Source organism: Hemitrygon akajei, chromosome 14, assembly GCF_048418815.1.
Source record: "Hemitrygon akajei chromosome 14, sHemAka1.3, whole genome shotgun sequence".
NCBI classification, from domain to species: domain Eukaryota; kingdom Metazoa; phylum Chordata; class Chondrichthyes; order Myliobatiformes; family Dasyatidae; genus Hemitrygon; species Hemitrygon akajei.
Genome location: NC_133137.1, coordinates 14,491,761 through 14,509,814, shown reverse-complemented (window position 1 = coordinate 14,509,814; position 18,054 = coordinate 14,491,761). Strand labels below are relative to the sequence as shown.

At 44.3% G+C, this 18,054-nt stretch overlaps 1 long non-coding RNA gene across 1 annotated transcript in view; it reads left to right on the top strand.

The window, feature by feature from the left end:
• Window positions 1-550: 550 nt before the first annotated feature.
• Window positions 551-18,054, top strand: part of LOC140738302 (uncharacterized) — a 44,934-nt gene continuing 27,430 nt past the window's right edge. The window contains exon 1 of the long non-coding RNA XR_012101349.1: window positions 551-742. This is a non-coding gene — a long non-coding RNA (uncharacterized lncRNA). The remainder of the gene's footprint in view (window positions 743-18,054) is intronic.

Below are 18,054 nucleotides of genomic sequence, written 5' to 3'. Positions count from 1 at the left end.
TTCACAGACCGTCGGGCTGAGAATCAAATTCTCGAGAGCTCGGAGTTCGTTTGCCGTGAGTTCCAGATTTGCTGCATGTTATTGCAATGAACAAGCTGTTTCCGTCACCTTCCCAAAAGCTGATGTTGAAAAGTACACTTGCTGCTACATAGCCGCATCAATGTTAAGGTAAAAAAGTCTGCATAAACTTGAGCATGTAAAATTATTCGTGACTCAGACAGGATGAAGAGGTCAATACTCCCCAATGCCATTAGGCTTTACAATTCAACTGCCAGGACTTAAGAACTTTTTTTTTAAAGCTATTATTAATGCTTTTGAATTAGTGATTTAGATGCATATCATATTATTACTGAGTTAAGTATTGTATGTAATGAGTTTTTGCTACAACAAGTGTATGGGACATTGGAAAAAATGTTGAATTTCCCCATGGGGATGAATAAAGTATCTATCTATCTATCTATCTATCTATCATCCGTCCCGCGAGTATTTCCTGCAGCTTTACCGTCTTCCAGGAGGTGGCGGCACGGAGCTGCTGCGCATTAGCGTTTGTCTCCCATCGAAAAACAAACGTGTCCCTTGGAAAGACTCTGCTGGTGTCGGGGTGACGACTGAAGGTTCCCCTGGGGCTCTTGGGCCGAGATCCGGCTTCTGGGACCGGCGGCGTGGATCTTGGAGCTGTCAGGGGCGGGCGAAGTGGTGGAACGGTGTCGCACGGCAGCCCCGAAGAGGGTGAGGGGTAAAGGTAGATGAGTGTCCATTCTTAGGGACAGATATGAAATGGGGGGTGGGGGGGGGGAGAGAGAGACTGATGAAATGGGGCAATGTAGAGAGAAAAGAAGGGGCTAAGAGGGAAAGTGTGAAGAGAGAGTGAGCAGAAAAGGAGGGGAACAAAATGAGGCATTTAAGAGAGCAGATGAAGGAATAAGGTGGGAGTGACAAATGGTAGGGACGCCGGAACAGGATTTAAGTAAGATTGTTTGTGTCCGTATGTTTGGTGAGGATGTGCTCTTGCGCACGCGTCTATGTCTGTATACAGTGTATGTGTGTGCCATTGCCAAGTCTGTGTGGCAATGCCTTGTCTCCACGGGTCTTGGGCTTCCCAGCCACTCGACCAAGGCCTCTCTTGTCAAGACTACGTGACAGCTGGTGTATTCCAGCGACCGAGCGTTTTGAGAATTCACCCACGGGCAACGTCCTCTCTCCGATTCAATCCCACGGCCAAAGGGAAGATAAACCATAAACTTCTACGCTACCCAAATGAGTCAATATGACGCATTTTCCCAGGCTGTAATATATTCAAAGAGCAAATGTCGTTAATTCCTGTTTAATCTTCGTTGAAGAGGATACGAAGGTTGGATTTACTCGTGTTTTTTTCTCATGTTCTCGCAGCGTCTAACTGAAGATCGTTAGGTATTAATATTGAAGTAGTAAAATGGATTCAACAGTGGCTGGATGGGAGATGCCAGAGAGTAGTGGTGGATAACTGTTTGTCAGGTTGGAGGCCGGTGACTAGTGGTGTGCCTCAGGGATCTGTAGTAGGTGCAATGTTGCTTGTCATATACATTAATGATCTGGATGATGGGGTGGTAAATTGGATTAGTAAGTATGCAGGTGATACTAAGGTAGGTGGCGTTGTGGATAATGAAGTAGGTTTTCAAAGTTTGCAGAGAGATTTAGGCCAGTTAGAAGAGTGGGCTAAACGATGGCAGATGGAGTTTAATGCTGATAAGTGTGAAGTGCTACATTTTGGTAGGAATAATCCAAATAGGACATACATGGTAAATGGTAGGGCATTGAAGAATGCAGTAGAACAGAGTGATCTAGGAATAATGGTGCATAGTTCCCTGAGGGTGGAATCTCATGTGGATAGGGTGGTGAAGAAAGCTTTTGGTATGTTGGCCTTTATAAATCAGAGCATTGAGTATAGGAGCTGGGATGTAATGTTAAAATTGTACAAGGCATTGGTAAGGCCGAATTTGGAGTATTGTGTACAGTTCTGGTGTCCGAATTATAGGAAAGATGTCAACAAAATAGAGAGAGTACAGAGAAGATTTACTAGAATGTTACCTGGGTTTCAGCACCTAAGTTACAGGGAAAGGTTGAACAAGTTAGGTCTTTATTCTTTGGAGCGTAGAAGGTTGAGGAGGGACTTGATAGAGGTATTTAAAATTATGAGGGGGATAGATAGAGTTGACGTGGATAGGCTTTTTCCATTGAGAGTAGGGGAGATTCAAACAAGAGGACATGAGTTGAGATTTAGGGGGCAATAGTTTAAGGGTAACACGAGGGTGAATTTTTTTACTCAGAAATTGGTAGCTGTGTGGAACGAGCTTCCAGTAGAAGTGGTAGAGGCAGGTTCGGTATTGTCATTTAAAGTAAAATTGGATAGGTATATGGACAGGAAAGGAATGGAGGGTTATGGGCTGAGTGTGGGTCAGTGGGACTAGGTGAGAGTAAGCATTCGGCACGGACTAGAAGGGCCGAGATGGCCTGTTTTTGTGCTGTAATTGTTATATGGTTTGATGCACCATCAATAACTCTCTGAGACGTGAGGCGAGATATAGGCTTTTATTGGCTGGAAGAAAGAACAAGCAGCAATTGACCACCATACTACATCCTGGAGACTGAGGGCAGGGCCCAGGCTCCAATCACCTTTATACCGGGGTCTGTGGGAGGAGCCACAGTCAGTGGGAGGAGCCACAGGAGCAGTCAGCAGGGGGGGGCGTGTCCAGACAGGTATATGTAGTTCACCACATGGTTATAAGATAGCGAAAGTACGCTCCCAATGTCTTAAATTCTGTGTCCTTTATGTTTCTTTTGCAGTTATTAATGACATTTAATTTTATACATATTACCATTAAGATAATAACAGGTAAAACAATATTCCAGTCATTATTATAACATAATTGAGCCCTAGAACACAGGCAAATCTTCATCCTAATTCCATATGTTTCTCTAATCTTATTTGGAAATCACAAAGATGCTCACAGGCTCATAGACTACTGATCGGACAGAAGGCCATTCAGCCCATCGTGCCCCATGCTATTTCACCTCTCGGCCTTGGAATAGCAAAACATATGGAAGTCTGCCTTTTGTCAATTACAGCCCAGCGTTCAACGCCATCACCCCCTCAACAAGCTCCAAAACTTACACCTCCGTACCTCCCTCTGCCTCTGGATCCTCAGCTTCCTCAGTGGGAGGCTGCAGTCAGTGCTGATCGGAAATAACGTCTCCTTGCTGACAATTAACTCAGCTGCATCTCAAGCAAGCACACTTAGCCCACTACTCTACCTTCTCGATGCTCTGTGTGGCTAGGTACAATCCAAACTCTATCTCTAAATCTGCCAATGACACCACTGTTTTAGTTAAATCACAGATAGTGACAAAGAGCAGTACGGTAAGTTCACTGGTTGATTGGCATCACAACAGCCACTGCACACTCACCACCAGCAAGACCAAGTAATTGATTGTGGAGTTCAGGAAGGAGCAGTTAGAAGAACACTCACCAGTCCTTATTGAAGGATCAGTGGTGGAAAGGATGAGCAGCTTCAAGTTCCTGGTTGTCAACAGTTCAGAAGATCTGTCTTGGACTCAACAGTCATGATACAGTCATGAAGAAGGCACACCAGCAGCTCCTCTTTGTTAGGAGATTTGGTATGTCTCCAAAGTCCCTTGAAATTTTCCACAGATCTGTGGTGGAGTGCAATCTTACAGCTTCAATGGACAGAGCCACAAGAGGCTGCAGAGAGCTATAGAATCAGCCATCTCCATCACGGGTACAGCCTTTCCTACTAGCATGAATATCTTCAAGAAGTAGAACATCAAGAAGGAGACGCCCACCACTAAGGACCCCTACCATCTGGGACTTGCCCTCTTCTTGTTACAACCATCGGGAGGAGGTGCTGGAGCCTGAAGACCAACACTCAGTTTTTCAGAAACAGCTTCTTCTCCTCTGCCACCAGAATTCTGAAAGGTCCATGACCCATGCACACTAGTTATTTCATTTATTTTCACTATTTGCAGCTGTACAGGGCCCTGGTGAGACCCCACCTGGAGTATTGTGTGCAGTTTTGGTCTCCAAATTTGAGGAAGGACATTCTTGCTATTGAGGGAGTGCAGCGTAGGTTCACAAGGTTAATTCCCGGAATGGCGGGACTGTCATATGTTGAAAGATTGGAGCGACTGGGCTTGTATACACTGGAATTTAGAAGGGTGAGAGGGGATCTGATTGAGATATATAAGATTATGAAGGGATTGGACACGCTGGAGGCAGGAAGCATGTTCCCGCTGATGGGTGAGTCCAGAACTAGAGGCCACAGTTTAAGAATAAGGGGTAGGCCATTTAGAACAGAGATGCGGAAAAACTTTTTCACCCAGAGAGTGGTGGATATGTGGAATGCTCTGCCCCAGAAGGCAGTGGAGGCCAAGTCTCTGGATGCATTCAAGAGAGAGTTAGATAGAGCTCTTATAGATAGCGGGGTCAAGGGATATGGGGAGAGGGCAGGAACGGGGTACATCAGCCATGATCACAGTGAATGGTGGTGCTGGCTAGAAGGGCCGAATGGCCTACTCCTGCACCTACGGTCTATTGTCTATTGCTTATTTATTTACTTGCATTACTTACTGTAATTTTATGTCTTTTACTGCACTGACCATAAGCCAATAGACATAATTACAGAATTAGACCACTTGGCTATCAAGTCTTCACCATTCCATCATGGCTGATTTATTTTCCCTCTCAACTCCATTCTCCTGACTTCCCCCTATAACCTTTCATGCCCTGACTAATCAAGAACCTATCAAACTCTGCTTTAAATACACTCAATGACTTGGCCTTCATAGCCGTGTGTGGTGATAAATTCCACAGATTCACCATTCTCTGGCTAAAAAACTCCTCCTCATTTCTGTAACAAAGGGATATCCTTCTATTCCGAGGCTGTGCCCTCTGGTCCTAGGCTCTCTGCCGAATAGAAATATCCTCTCCACGTTCACTCTATATGCACCTTTCAATATTTGGTAGGTTTCAATGAGATTTCCCTCCTCTTTCATGTAAACTCCAGTGAGTGCAGGTCCTGAACTATCAAACTCTCCTAATATGTTAACACTTTCATTTCTGTGACTCCTTTGGCTCCAAAAATTTTTTTTTTAAAATTTCACATAATTTAAGTCAATGGTAATCATCTTGATTCTGCTTTTGACCCTACCAGAGCAAATCACTGGTTCTTCTTCAAAGCCTTTTCTCTATGACCTTGTGATTTTTTTTCTTCACCATATATTTATCCAATTCACTCTCGAACTCTTCCTCCGTCACATCTGCTGGCTGTGCATTCCAAATCCAATCAAATGCTACGTATAAGATTACCTTCAAATTACTCTTAATTTTTTTTCTTTTATACCTCTGGCCTCCAACCCATAACCACTCCATCAAGAACGGAACGTACAGCCTACTGCCACCCACCCTGTCCGGCCTCTCGTTATTTTATATACATCACTAAAGAAAACATTCTCAGTCTTTAAACTTAAGCTAGTCCCTCGGTCCCAGAACCTTACTTGTCAGTCTTTTCTGGACTGTCAGTGGTGCCTCTACATCTTTCCTGTAAGGTTATTCAGTCTTTGATAAAGACAATATAAAAGAAACAATATGTAAGTTGCTGGAATGAAGAAGAGAAAACAATAGACCTGGCGATATTTGTGTAAGAGAAACAGGCTTAACATTTCAGTTTGATAGATCTTCATCAGAGCTTTGTTTCTTTCCCACTGTTATCACCACAGTCACAGCATTCTACCTCACAGCCAATTTGACAAACTCTTCTCCAGTAGCTCTTTTCCCTCCGCTGGCTCTAAAAGTCCTCTACATTGACCCAAGACCCTAGGAAGCTTAAGGCATCCGGTCAAAGGAAACTTCTGGCTGATCACCACATTCACCTCTTTTGAATGATAAATCCCTTGAATATCCCAAATGCCAGTAAGGTCTCACACTGGAGAAAGTTTCTCCCTGCCTCGGCTGTTAATAAATCATAGAACTTCGAGCACAGGAACAGGCCCTTGTGCACACAATGCGGTGATGAACCAATTAAATTAGTAATCTTGAGAAACAACAAGGGGGAAATTCCAGTTAACCTCATCCTGCCCAGGCCACCTGATTGGCCTACCACCCAGTCCTCGTGGAGTTGAAGTCCTGTCTTCACACAGAGAACAGTCTCTATAATGCTGTGTGGAACTAACAAAATACTAATCAAGGCAGATTCTGACCAGTCCAGAGGCTCAACACTGGACGTCCATCCTTCACTCTACCCTTGACTTTAAGTGAGAAGACTAATACTAATTGATTGAGCATAGCAGAAGGTCACACCAGGAGTGGTACCTGCATTAATTAAAATTAAGGTGCTAAGAGTATGGTTCACCACAGGAGTACAAGCTAACCAGCAGAAGCAACAGCAGGCTTATTGGCTGAGCACAGCGATCCAACAGGCAGTGGGTCCAATCAAGGCTGTACTAGCCTTCCACATCAATTCGTGAATGTGCAATTAAACTTCAAATGGGAGAACAAGAGTTCAGAAGACGAGGCTGAGGTGTTTTAGCCATCTTCATTCATGAATGGCGATTACGTGCTCTCCTCCTGAAGATAGAAGGCAACCTCGTTCATTGCACATAACATCAGGAGAGTCTGAGATAAGGAAAAGGCATAACACCAGCTCAGTTTTAGTGCTTGTGAATTGTGCCCTGGCACTGGACTCTCCCCAGCCATGCTGTTCTAGTACAGTTACAGCTCTCTCTTCTATGTGATACTGAGGAGACTGGCTATGTATGTTTGCTCATAAACATCAGCCGATTGTCGCCTGTCTGTTTAGTTTCCGTTGTCAGCAACATAATGGAAGGTGCGGCCAACAAATTGCTCATCACCTTTGGATTCCATTAGCATCTTCCCATCCTTGGTCCAAAGCAGAATGTAACAGTTGTAATTCTGTTGTCACTCCCACTGCTTCAAGTCAGAAACTGTTTTGATGTGCATATTCCTTTTCATTCTCCCCCTCCCCACTGTATCTTGTATGAGGGGTGGCAAACCTTTTTGAGACTGTGTGCCCAAATTGGTGATAATCTAAATTTGAAGAGAGATTATCATTGATTAGTGAATTAGTAACAATAATTATGCACTTTGTAAGGAAAAAGGATGTTATGTTGCATATTTACGTGTATTTATTATTTTACTATTAATAAAACAGAGACAGATTGAAATAAATGAAGCATTTTAGAAAATCTATTCAAAATTATTAATTGTTTTAAAAGACAGTTGAAAATAGTATTATTATTGTAACTGCTTACTATCCAAATACTGATGCGGACTGCAGTTCTGCAAGGATTTCAAAACATATCACTCAAAGTCACCTGTTCTCACAACTATCCAGATGGCAACAAGCCGGAGTGAGACATTTCTTGTGAAAACATCTCACAGCTCTGGGGTTGTAAAAATATCGTTTGCTGCTTCAGTTGGCAGTAAAGATAATCTTTTATGTATCCTTAATTATGGGTGAGGTTTAAAGAACCAAGGGGAAAGCACTGCATACCGCGTGCCAACAAAATGTTTTTTGCATGTGCCATCTTAGGCACATGTGCCACAGGTTTGCCACCCTTGAAATGATCCTGCCTCTAATATTTCCCAATATTGTTCAAAGATCATTGGCATGAGCAGCTAAAGGTGACAGACTGACTGATCTCCTTGCCACAAAGTCCTACTTCTATTCCTGATGAATTACAGGTAATATTGAGTAGTGAACATTGCCGGACCTCTCAGCTCTCTTCTGCTTCTGTGCTGTATTGCTTTATAACCCCATGGCCTTCTGTCTGCTCACACAGAACACTGGCAATGAGCCGTTCCCGATACTTGCCTTCTGAAGAGAAGGTCGAGAGTGTGAAAGAACCTTCGTTTTTACAAAACATAGAGCTGAACTTTTAAGGTGAAATATTTCACAGGAAATGGCAAAATGTTAAACGTAAAATTGTTTTCAGTTTGTTTTATTTCAAATCTGAGATTTTTGATTATGAAGATAATGAATTACCAAACAAAAGGATATTTTTATTAAAGTTGTAGTGCAAATTTAGTAGTTAATGTTAATTATAATTTCAGTATTTGTAAACAAAGATGTTGCCATCTGCTCACATTTAAGTTGATGATTTTACATGATGCCAAGGACTGAAATCTTTACTCCATTGAATTTAATGTGTATGTATATGGAAGTAGTTATGCCATACACACAGGAGGAACAGCGATACCACCTTAAGTCTAGACAGGCCCAGTATACTTCATTCATTTATTATTTTGCTTATTCGAATGTACTCAAACTTCACTGGTAACTTCTGGCAATTGCAGTCTTTCTATGACAAGGCAGTGAAATTAAATCTCTTCTATGGTTAAATATACCGGGTACTATAATTATCTTAGCAACATGTACAACACGCTAGAGAAACTCAGCAGGTCGGGCAGCATCCGTGGAAACGAACGGTCAATGTTTCGAGCCAAGACCCTTCATCAGGACTGAAGAGGGAGGGGGCAGGGGCCCTATAAAGAAGGTGGGAAGAGGGTGGGAAGGAGAAGGCTGGTAGGTTCCAGGTGAAAAACCAGTAAGAGGAAAGATCAAGGGGTGGGGGAGGGGAAGCAGGGAGGGGATAGGCAGGAAATGTGAAGAAGGAATGTAAGGGGAAAGCACTATGGGTAGTAGAAGGAGGCGGAACCATGAGAGGTGATAGGCAGCTGGAGGAGGAGGCAGAGTGAAACTGGGATGGGGGAAGGGAGGGGGAGGGAATTACTGGAAGTTGGAGAATTCGATGTTCATACCAAGGGGCTGGAGACTACCCAGACGGTATATGAGGTGTTGCCTCTCCAACCTGAGTTTGGCCTCATCATGGCAGTAGAGGAGGCCATGTATGGACATATCCGAATGGGAATGTGAAGCAGAGTTGAAGTGGGTGGCAACCGGGAGATTCTGTCTGTTGTAGTGGACGGAGCGGAGGTGCTCGATGAAGTGATCCCCCAATCTGCGTTGGGTCTCGCTGATGTAGAGGAGGCCGCACCGGGAGCACCGGATGCAATAGATTACCTCAGCAGACTCACAAGTGAAGTGTTGCCTCACCTGGAAGGACTGTTTGGGGCCCTGAATGGTGGTAAGAGAGGAGGTGTAGGGACAGGACACTTATGCTTGCAGGGATAAGTGCCAGGTGGGAGATCCGTGGGGAGGGATGTGTGGACCAGGGAGTCGCAGATTGGGGGATCGCTTCGTCGAGCACCTCCACTCCATCCACTACAACAGACAGGATCTCCCAGTTGCCATCCACTTCAACTCTGATTCACATTCCCATTCGGATATGTCCATACATGGTCTCCTCTACTGCCATGATGAGGCCAAACTCAGGTTGGAGGAGCAACACCTCATATATCGTCTGGGTAGTCTCCAGCTCCTTGGTATGAACATCGAATTCTCCAACTTCCAGTAATTCCCTCCCCCTCCCTTCCACCATCTCAGTTTCATTCTGCCTCCTCCTCCAGCTGCCTATCACCTCTTTCATGGTTCCGCCTCCTTCTACTACCCATAGTGCTTTCCCCTTACATTCCTTCTTCACATTTCCTGCCTATCCCCTCCCTGCTTCCCCTCCCCCACCCCTTGATCTTTCCCCTTACTGGTTTTTCACCTGGCACCTACCAGCCTTCTCCTTCCCACCCTCCCCCCCCCACCTTCTTTATAGGGCCCCTGCCCCCTCCCTCTTCAGTCCTGACGAAGGGTCTCGGCCCGAAACGTTGACTGCTCGTTTCCACGGATGCTGCCCGACCTGCTGAGTTCCTCCAGCGTTTTGTACGTATTGCTTTGATCCCAGCATCTGCAGTGTACTTTGTGTCTATAATTATCTTAGTTACCTCTGGTTTCATTGACTCGCTTTTGAGATCCTTGGTATCTTGTGCTTATTTATTCGTTCTTAGCTGTGTAGTGAAATCATTGAGCCAAGTCAATATGAGCCAGTCAATGAGCCCAACTTCAGAAAATGTTGCTTCTGTTGTGCAAGGAAATGTGGAGAGAATGCCAAACCATTTTGCATATAGAAAATACATTGCCAAATTTGCTCATCATTTCAACTTTTCTATTTGCCTTACATCAGATTTCAGATTTTTATTTGAATTGAATTTATTACTTACATCCTTCACACACGAGTAAAAATCTTTACATTATGGCTCTCTTCAAATGTGCAATATCCAATTATAGTAATTTATAATAAATATTATGCACAACAGAACAGCCAATATAACATAGAAATACAGTTGCATCAGCATGAATTAATCAGTCTGATGGCCTGGTGGAAGAAGCTGTCCTGGAGCCTGTTGGTCCTGGCTTTTATGCTGCAGTACTGATTCCCAGATGGTAGCAGTTGGAACTGTTTGTGGTTGAGGTGACTCGGGTCCCCAATGATCCTTTCGGCTCTTTTTACACACCTGTCTCTGTAAATGTCCTGAATAGTGGGAAGTTCACATCTACAGATGCGCTGGGCTGTCCGCACCACTTGTAGAGTCCTGCGATTAGGGGAGGTACAGTTCCCATACCAGGCAGTGATGCAGCCAGTCAGGATAATCTCAATTGTGCCCCTGCAGAAAGTCCTTAGTACTGTATTTGGGTACTCATGCTGAACTTCTTCAACTATCTAAGGTGAAAGAGGCACTGTTGTGCCTTTTTCACCACACAGTCGGTATGTACAGACCAGATTCTATTTTTACATTCCTCTTATCTGGGGAACCTGAAATACAGATGTGAGACTGCCAAATCTAAGAATTTAGAAAGTTGGACACAGATAAGAGGAAGGATGTTATGTTATTACACTTGGTAACTTTTGGCAATCTTTTCAGCAACAAAGCAGTGAAATTAATTCTCTTCTGTGGTTAAATGTACTATAAATATCCTAGTTCCCAATGGGTTTCATTGACTCTCTTTCGGCAAGTGAATAATCTACAACAAGTTGCTCCGAAGTTTTGGAGCCCGTGCCCTTGTCCTGCCTGATGATATTGCAGCATGTGATTATCTTCCCATTGCACTCTGTGCTCCCTCACCCCATTGCTATTTCACCTCCCATTCCATATTAGACTTTGTTCCAGATCTAGACGGCTTGTACAGTACATGGAACAGAGCGGCATACAATGAATAATTGTTTTTAATTTCCAGCACTGTTCTGCCCTTTTATGTTGTTCCTTTATCTTGTCATTCATTTCCAATGAGCCTCCTGTGAAACTGAATGTACTTTCCTCGCAGATGTCACTCTCGTATTATTCTTGTTCTGGCTTTTCAATATACTCCAACACGTCGCAGCGACTCCTCCTCATCACTGAATATTATTTATCCTGTGCATCTTTTTCTAATAACAATTTCTCTGTTGCCAAGTCTGTCCTCCTATCAGCCGGCCCGTTTATTTACAGCAGCCAATTTCTGACCTGCATTCCCATATCTTCTAATACATTGAAATAATAGCATTTAATCAGAATTTTAATTAGTGTAATATAAATAATACTGTATGCTTCTAGTATTTTGCTGCTGTTCCCTATACTTTCCCCCTATTAACCTGTTAGTCTTTAAGATGATCTTCCTCTTCTAAGAAGAGAAAAATAAATCCTTTTCTCATTCTTAACTCCAACATTTAAGAAAACAAATCTATGATTGTGGCTAACTGTTGGAAGGTCCTTTGATCTCAGTCTGAGATGAAAAAGGATATAAAATAACACGGGGGTGAAAGTTCCTCGAGCAAACAGTCATGAAATTCTTTGACAGATTTCAGAAGTCTCAATTCTTGAAGATCCTGTTCAAAGGCAAAGTGACTGATCAGGGAAAGAATTTTTAATTTTGGATTATTCCATGACTGTACAGATGAAACAAGGTAAATTTGATCACAATTGCTGTGCTCTGTTCATTGGCCACTTAGGGATAGGTTATTCTCGGATTCAAAGCAACATTTCGTCCCACAGGCACAGGTTTTAGTTTTGATCAATAGAGGGCGCTATTGTTACATCCCTGGGTCCTGCTATTATGCCACTAGGTACAAGGCCTTTGAGTCAACTCTCATTAAAAACGTATTAAATTTCAGATGGCACCTTCAGAATTTGTAGTGCACATTTGTTTACCTCTAGAATTCCATGATCTGGAGACTTGATAGCTCAGCGCCTGATTTCTAAATGAAACTGAAAACAAAAAAAAATCAATTTCTAAACATAATGTCACCTCAGAGGACAATGTATGCAATGAATATTTTTATCATTTGTCTGCACATGCATCAGGTACAAGCACCTAAGGAATGGAGAGCATGCAAGAGTGGTATTAGTTCAATGGACGACTGATGTCTTCCCTGCCAGCTACTTGGAATTACCTACCACCCATTGTGGTCGGTCCACAGGATATCAGGTCGGAACAGCAGAGACTAGGAGAGAGGACTGTGAAACAGGGACAGACAGTTCTACCTACTTTCCAAAAGGGCTAATCAATCGCTTGCAGATTTGCTGCTGAATCATGTAGAACAGAGCTCACTGGGCTCAGTCCTCTACACTTCGGAAGTGCAGACCGATGGACGTTTGAGAGCATTTTAGAAGTGAAGCTGTCTTTTTGTGTCAGAAGCAGAGGCTACTTTGGCTGTGATCTCACCAGATTTCCAACAGCACCCTGGGGTGGTGCAGGCTGGAGGAGGAAGGGTGCATCAGTCTGGTCAAGTGGACCTGTCCTTCAAGAGGCTTCGGGGCATTGGAATCTTGCCTTGACCTGCTCAGGGAGCCATGCAACTGTAAGATTTTTAAGCCAGTGATTATGGAGATCTGTTATCCTTTAAACAAGAGCCCCACAGCATGGAACCTCTCTGCCATTGTGGGGACAAAGGTGATTGTTGCAATGAACTCCTAGTCTAGTTCATTCTAGACAACCATGAATAGCATAAACCGTCCTCTATTCCCCTTAACTGGAGAATATCAACAGCATAAGACCATTAGATCTAGGAGCAGAACTAGGCCACGTGGTCCATTGATTCTGCTCAGCCGCTTGAGCATAGCTTGATTTTTGTTCAACCCCATCCTCCTGCCTTCTCCCTGTAACCTTTAACCCCTTTACTAATCAAGAACTTATCAACCTCTGACTTACGCTCAGCGGCCACTTTATTAGGTACAGGACTGGAACCCAGTGTGGCCTTCTGCTGCTGTCGCACATCCATTCAAAGTTCAACGTGTTGTACATTCAAAGATACTCTTCTGCATGCCACTGTTGTAACGTGTGGCTATTTGAGTTACTGTCGCCTTCCAGTCAGCTTGAACCAGTCTGGCCATCCTCCTCTGATCTCTCTCACTAACAAGGCATTTTCACCCACAGAACTGCCACTCACTGGATGTTTTTTTTCTGGGGGTTTTTTGCATCATTCTCTGTAAACTCTGGAGCCTGTTATGCATGAAAATCTCAAGGGCTCAGCAGTTTCTGAGATACTCAAACCACCACATCTGGCACCAACACTCTTTCCACGGTAAAAGTCACTTAAGTCACATTTCTTCCTCATTTGAGTAACAACTGGACCTCTTGACCATGTCTGCATGCTTTTATGCATCAAGTTGCGGCCACATGATTGGTTGATTTGATGTTTGCATTAACGAGCAGATGTAGAGCTGTCCCTAATGAAGTAGCCCCTGAGTGTATATACACTCCAATGTGCTCTCCGTCAATGAATCCCATACATTAATCACCCTCTTGCTGAAGAAATTCTGAAGCTATGCCCTCAGATCCTTGGCTGCCTTAATAACCCAAACATTCTCCCATTTCCACTCTATCCAGCTTTTATCCAGGCCACTCTTCTGGTTTCTGGGCTCCTGAAAAGTCAAGGGATGGAAAATTACACCCGTGTGAAGCTCTGCATTGTGGATGTCAACCACTTGGAAAACACACAGAGTGTTGGAGGAACTCGGCAGGCCAGGCAGCATCTATGGAAGAGAAGTTAGCAGTCAACATTTTGGGCCAAGACCCTTCATCAGGACTTAGTTTGCTTGAGACCGTCGACTTAAATCCAATTACAGCTGCAGCGGGTAGTCCCCCTGTCCTCGGCTCCTCAGTGCAATGTGGACTTCTGTCCTGTGGAGGAGAAATACAGTCACAACCTCGCTACCATGGTCTTGCTACCATGAGGATACATCTCTCACCCAATGCACAACAGCAAGAAGAAAGGAAGAGTTGGAAGGGGAAGAAAAGGAGTAACAGACAGCGGATTAGAAAGGGCCTCTCTGGAAGCGGGTCAGGCTACACCTTATAGCCCTGAGATTGAACAGTGGACTCCACTCTAGTTCACTGCATAAACAGAGAGGCAGACCTTGCCCAAAGATGACATGCCCTTGTCACCATTCAGGCTTGGAATGATGAATAACGAGTTAATGTTGTTCTACTCAAATGCTTGGCAATAACTTAATTACTGTGGCTGGAAGAAAGTAGTGAAGGCTTGGTCTTCTTCAACATGCTTCTCAACCACTTACTTTACAAAAGCGCTGCACTTTCCACAAGTTTTCCACCATTATAAGAACCTTTACCTACATTTCAGACCTCTTCAGAACCCCATCTTACTTCCTTGTCCAATATTATGATGATGATTACTAAATTAATACCACTTACTTCAGCTGCTCTGAATGAGAGGAGTTTATCATCTCTGCTACAAAATTCTTACTATCACCTTCACATGATCCCTTCTAATTCTTTCCTTCTGGTCCTCAACTTCTCTAGTCCCATTTCAGAGCTAAGATTAAGGACTTGTATCCATTAAAGGCCATTGCAACACCAGTCTATATTACCCATTTCTTTGCATCCTGAATGACTCCAGGTCTTTCAATGCGTCTTCTATGGATTCCCCTCCACATCCCACATGGCAGGGTCATCACCATAACAATTCCATTCCCTCCATTCTGCCCCTTCTGTCAGAACCAGGATAGGACCCCTCTTGCCTTTGCTACCCCTCACCAGCCCTTGAATTCCACAGGTTATCCTCCCCGATTTCTGACACCTCTAACATGATTTCTTCATCTGAACATCCTCAACTCCCCTCCGCCAACACCAGTGTGGAGGGACAGTTCTCCTGTGGCTATTCTGGTTCACTCTTCCATTGCCACCAATTCATACTCCCATTCTCATGGTAATGCAGGCAAATGTGGTGGTTGTCACGTGAATAAAATTACCAGAGAGAAGTAACTGGTAGATATGAGACACAGCAGGCATTCAGAGGACGAGGTCCACTCAACCCAACAACACATGGCATTTTATATGCTAAAGATCAAAGGGCAATTCTATATTTACAATATATCTACAATGTTTGCTTTGAATTACGTGCATCTTTCACACCCCCTTCTTTGCACCCACGCTACAGACACCCAAATGAATATTATCTGTAGTTCACGGCTTTTAGGAGCCCATTGTTCAGAGCTGCGTTTCAAACTTAATCTACAGTCCATATTCAGATCTGAAGACTGGTGGCTGAAGTTAATGCTTTGCTATACACCTTAAGTTCAGAACACGTTCTAATAGTAGAAATGGATACAGACCGTTCACTTGTGCAACTCTAGGACATGTAAAACAGACAGGAGTTCTTTACTCTTTCCAGATGAAACACTAATTTACTCGTGTATTAAGTTTAGTAAGTGATTTCCCCTTGGCTGGGGAGACTACACACAGACATGTGGAACGAGCCTGAAGCTGAGTGTTATTGTGTGTCTCCATTCCGCCTCTGCCTCCTGCAGCATCCCCGTAAATCTCAGCGTAAACTCTGCCACCACACCTCATCTTCTCAGTAGATACATTAGAGCTTTCCAGACTCAACAGTTCAACAAATTCAGATAACTGGCATATGCAGCACGTTTCGCAGATTTATATCACTGCTTCACTGCAGTTAATCAATCATTCTGCATTTCTACCTGCTGCTTTGCCTCGCTGCCCCTTTATTCATTTACTTTCTGCTGCACTCTACTGCTGACCTTTTATTTACTCTCTCTTTCCCACCCCCTTCCTTTGCATTTTAAAATCTGTTTATCTGCAGCTATTCCCAATTCTGAGGAAATGTCCTTGGCCATAAGGGGTCTTTCCACAAAGTCAATCTGATTTGCCACTCCCAATTTTATTACAACAAGCTGCTGCATTGAATCACCCTAAACTTACACTAATTTGCAATTTATACCAACTCCAGACATGTTGCTTTGCATAATACCCCTTCCCTGCATAAAATTGGCATCAGAAACTCACTGAGGCCTCCTCCCCATCACAGGGGAAAACCCTGGCTCTTGTCATCTAAAGGGACTAAGCTATCACTTTGGTCCAAATGTATCAGACAGTATTTGAAAAGGAGGAATATCCTTCCCTTTCTATGGTTTTGCTCTTTGGCCCCATAACTGTAACATGGGATTTGCTCACCACTAGAGGCTCCCTCACTACCTGGCACACCCCATCCATGAATGACAACGACTAGCTCGAAGCCTAATCCCCTGTGTGATGTAAGTTGCTCTATTCCTGATCATCTCAGAATTTCCTTTGCACCAATCGTGAAAGATTCAATTGAGCAAATCAGTACATCAAACATCTTACCCAAGCTATCAAGGCCAAAATCACACTGTCACCGACTAATGCTCCTTCCTGCATCGTTCGACTCTCTTCAGTGTGTCAGAACCTCTCCTACAGCCCCACGTGGTTGCAGCCAAACTAGATTGTAAGAAGGGGGATAAGAGATGAGCGAACTACAGTCCTCAATCATATCAGGTCCCTTGCTTGCCATTGGTTCTGCAGACCGACTCCCTAAGTTCATCATAGCACGGTAGCGTAGCAGTTAGCACAACGGTTTACAGTACAGAAGACCCAGGTTCAATTCCCACCGCTGCCCTGGAAGGAGTTTGTACTTTCGCCCCGTGACTGGATGGGTTTCCTCCCAGAGTCCGAAGACATATTGGTCGGTAGGTTAATTGTTCGTTGTAAATTGCCCCATGTTTAGGCTGGGATTAAATTGCGGGGGGGGGGGGGAGTAGGAGGAGCACTAGAGGGAAGTGCTGGGCAGGTCATGAGATAAGGTGAGAGAGAGAAACAGGAATGGCAAATGGGGAACAGGGTGGGGGGGTGGGGGTTGGAAATTACTGGCAGTTCAAAAATTCAATATTCATGCCATCAGGTTGGAGGCTACCCAGACGGAATATAAGACTTTGCTCCTCCAACCTGAGTATCGCCTCATTGCAGCAGTAAAGGAGGCCACGGGCAGACATGTTGGAATAGGAATGGGAAGTAGAATTGAAACGGGTGGCCTCTGGGAGATCCCACTTTTTGTGACAGGTGGAGAGAAGGTGCTCGGCGAAGCAATCTCCCAATCTACATCGGGTCTCACCGATATGCAGAAGGCCACACTGGGAGCACCGGATACAGTCACTGACCCTAACGGACTCGCAGGTGAAGTGTCGCCTCACCTGGAAGGACCGCATGTGTCCCTGAACGGTAGTGAAGAAGGAGGTGTAGGCGCAGGTGTGGCACTTGTTCCGCTTGCAAGGGTAAGTACCAGGAGGGAGAACATTGGGGAGGGACAAGTGGACACGGTAGTCACGTAGGGAGAGATCCCTGAAAAAGCTGGTGGGGGGGGGGGGGGGAAGTGGAGGGAAAGATGTGCTTGGTGGTTGGATCCCATTGGAGATGGCGGAAGTTATGGAGAATCATGTGGGAAACCTATCCCTGGTGTGGTGGCAGGAGGATGAAGCCCCTTTCTTTGAAGAAGGAGGTCATCCCAGTAGTTCTGGAATGAAAAGCCTCATCCTGAGAGCAGGTGTAGCAAAGACAGAGGAACTGAGCGAAGGGCATGGCATTTTTGCAAATGACAGGGTGGGAAGAGGTATAGTCCAGATAGTTGTGAGAGTCAGTGGGTTTATGAAAGATTCCAGAGATGGAGACAGAGAGATCGAGAAAGGCGAGGGAGATTTTGGAGAAGGACCAAGTAAACTGGAGGGCAGGGTGGAAGTTGGAGGCAAAGCTGATGAAGTTAACAAGCTCAGCATGAGTTCAA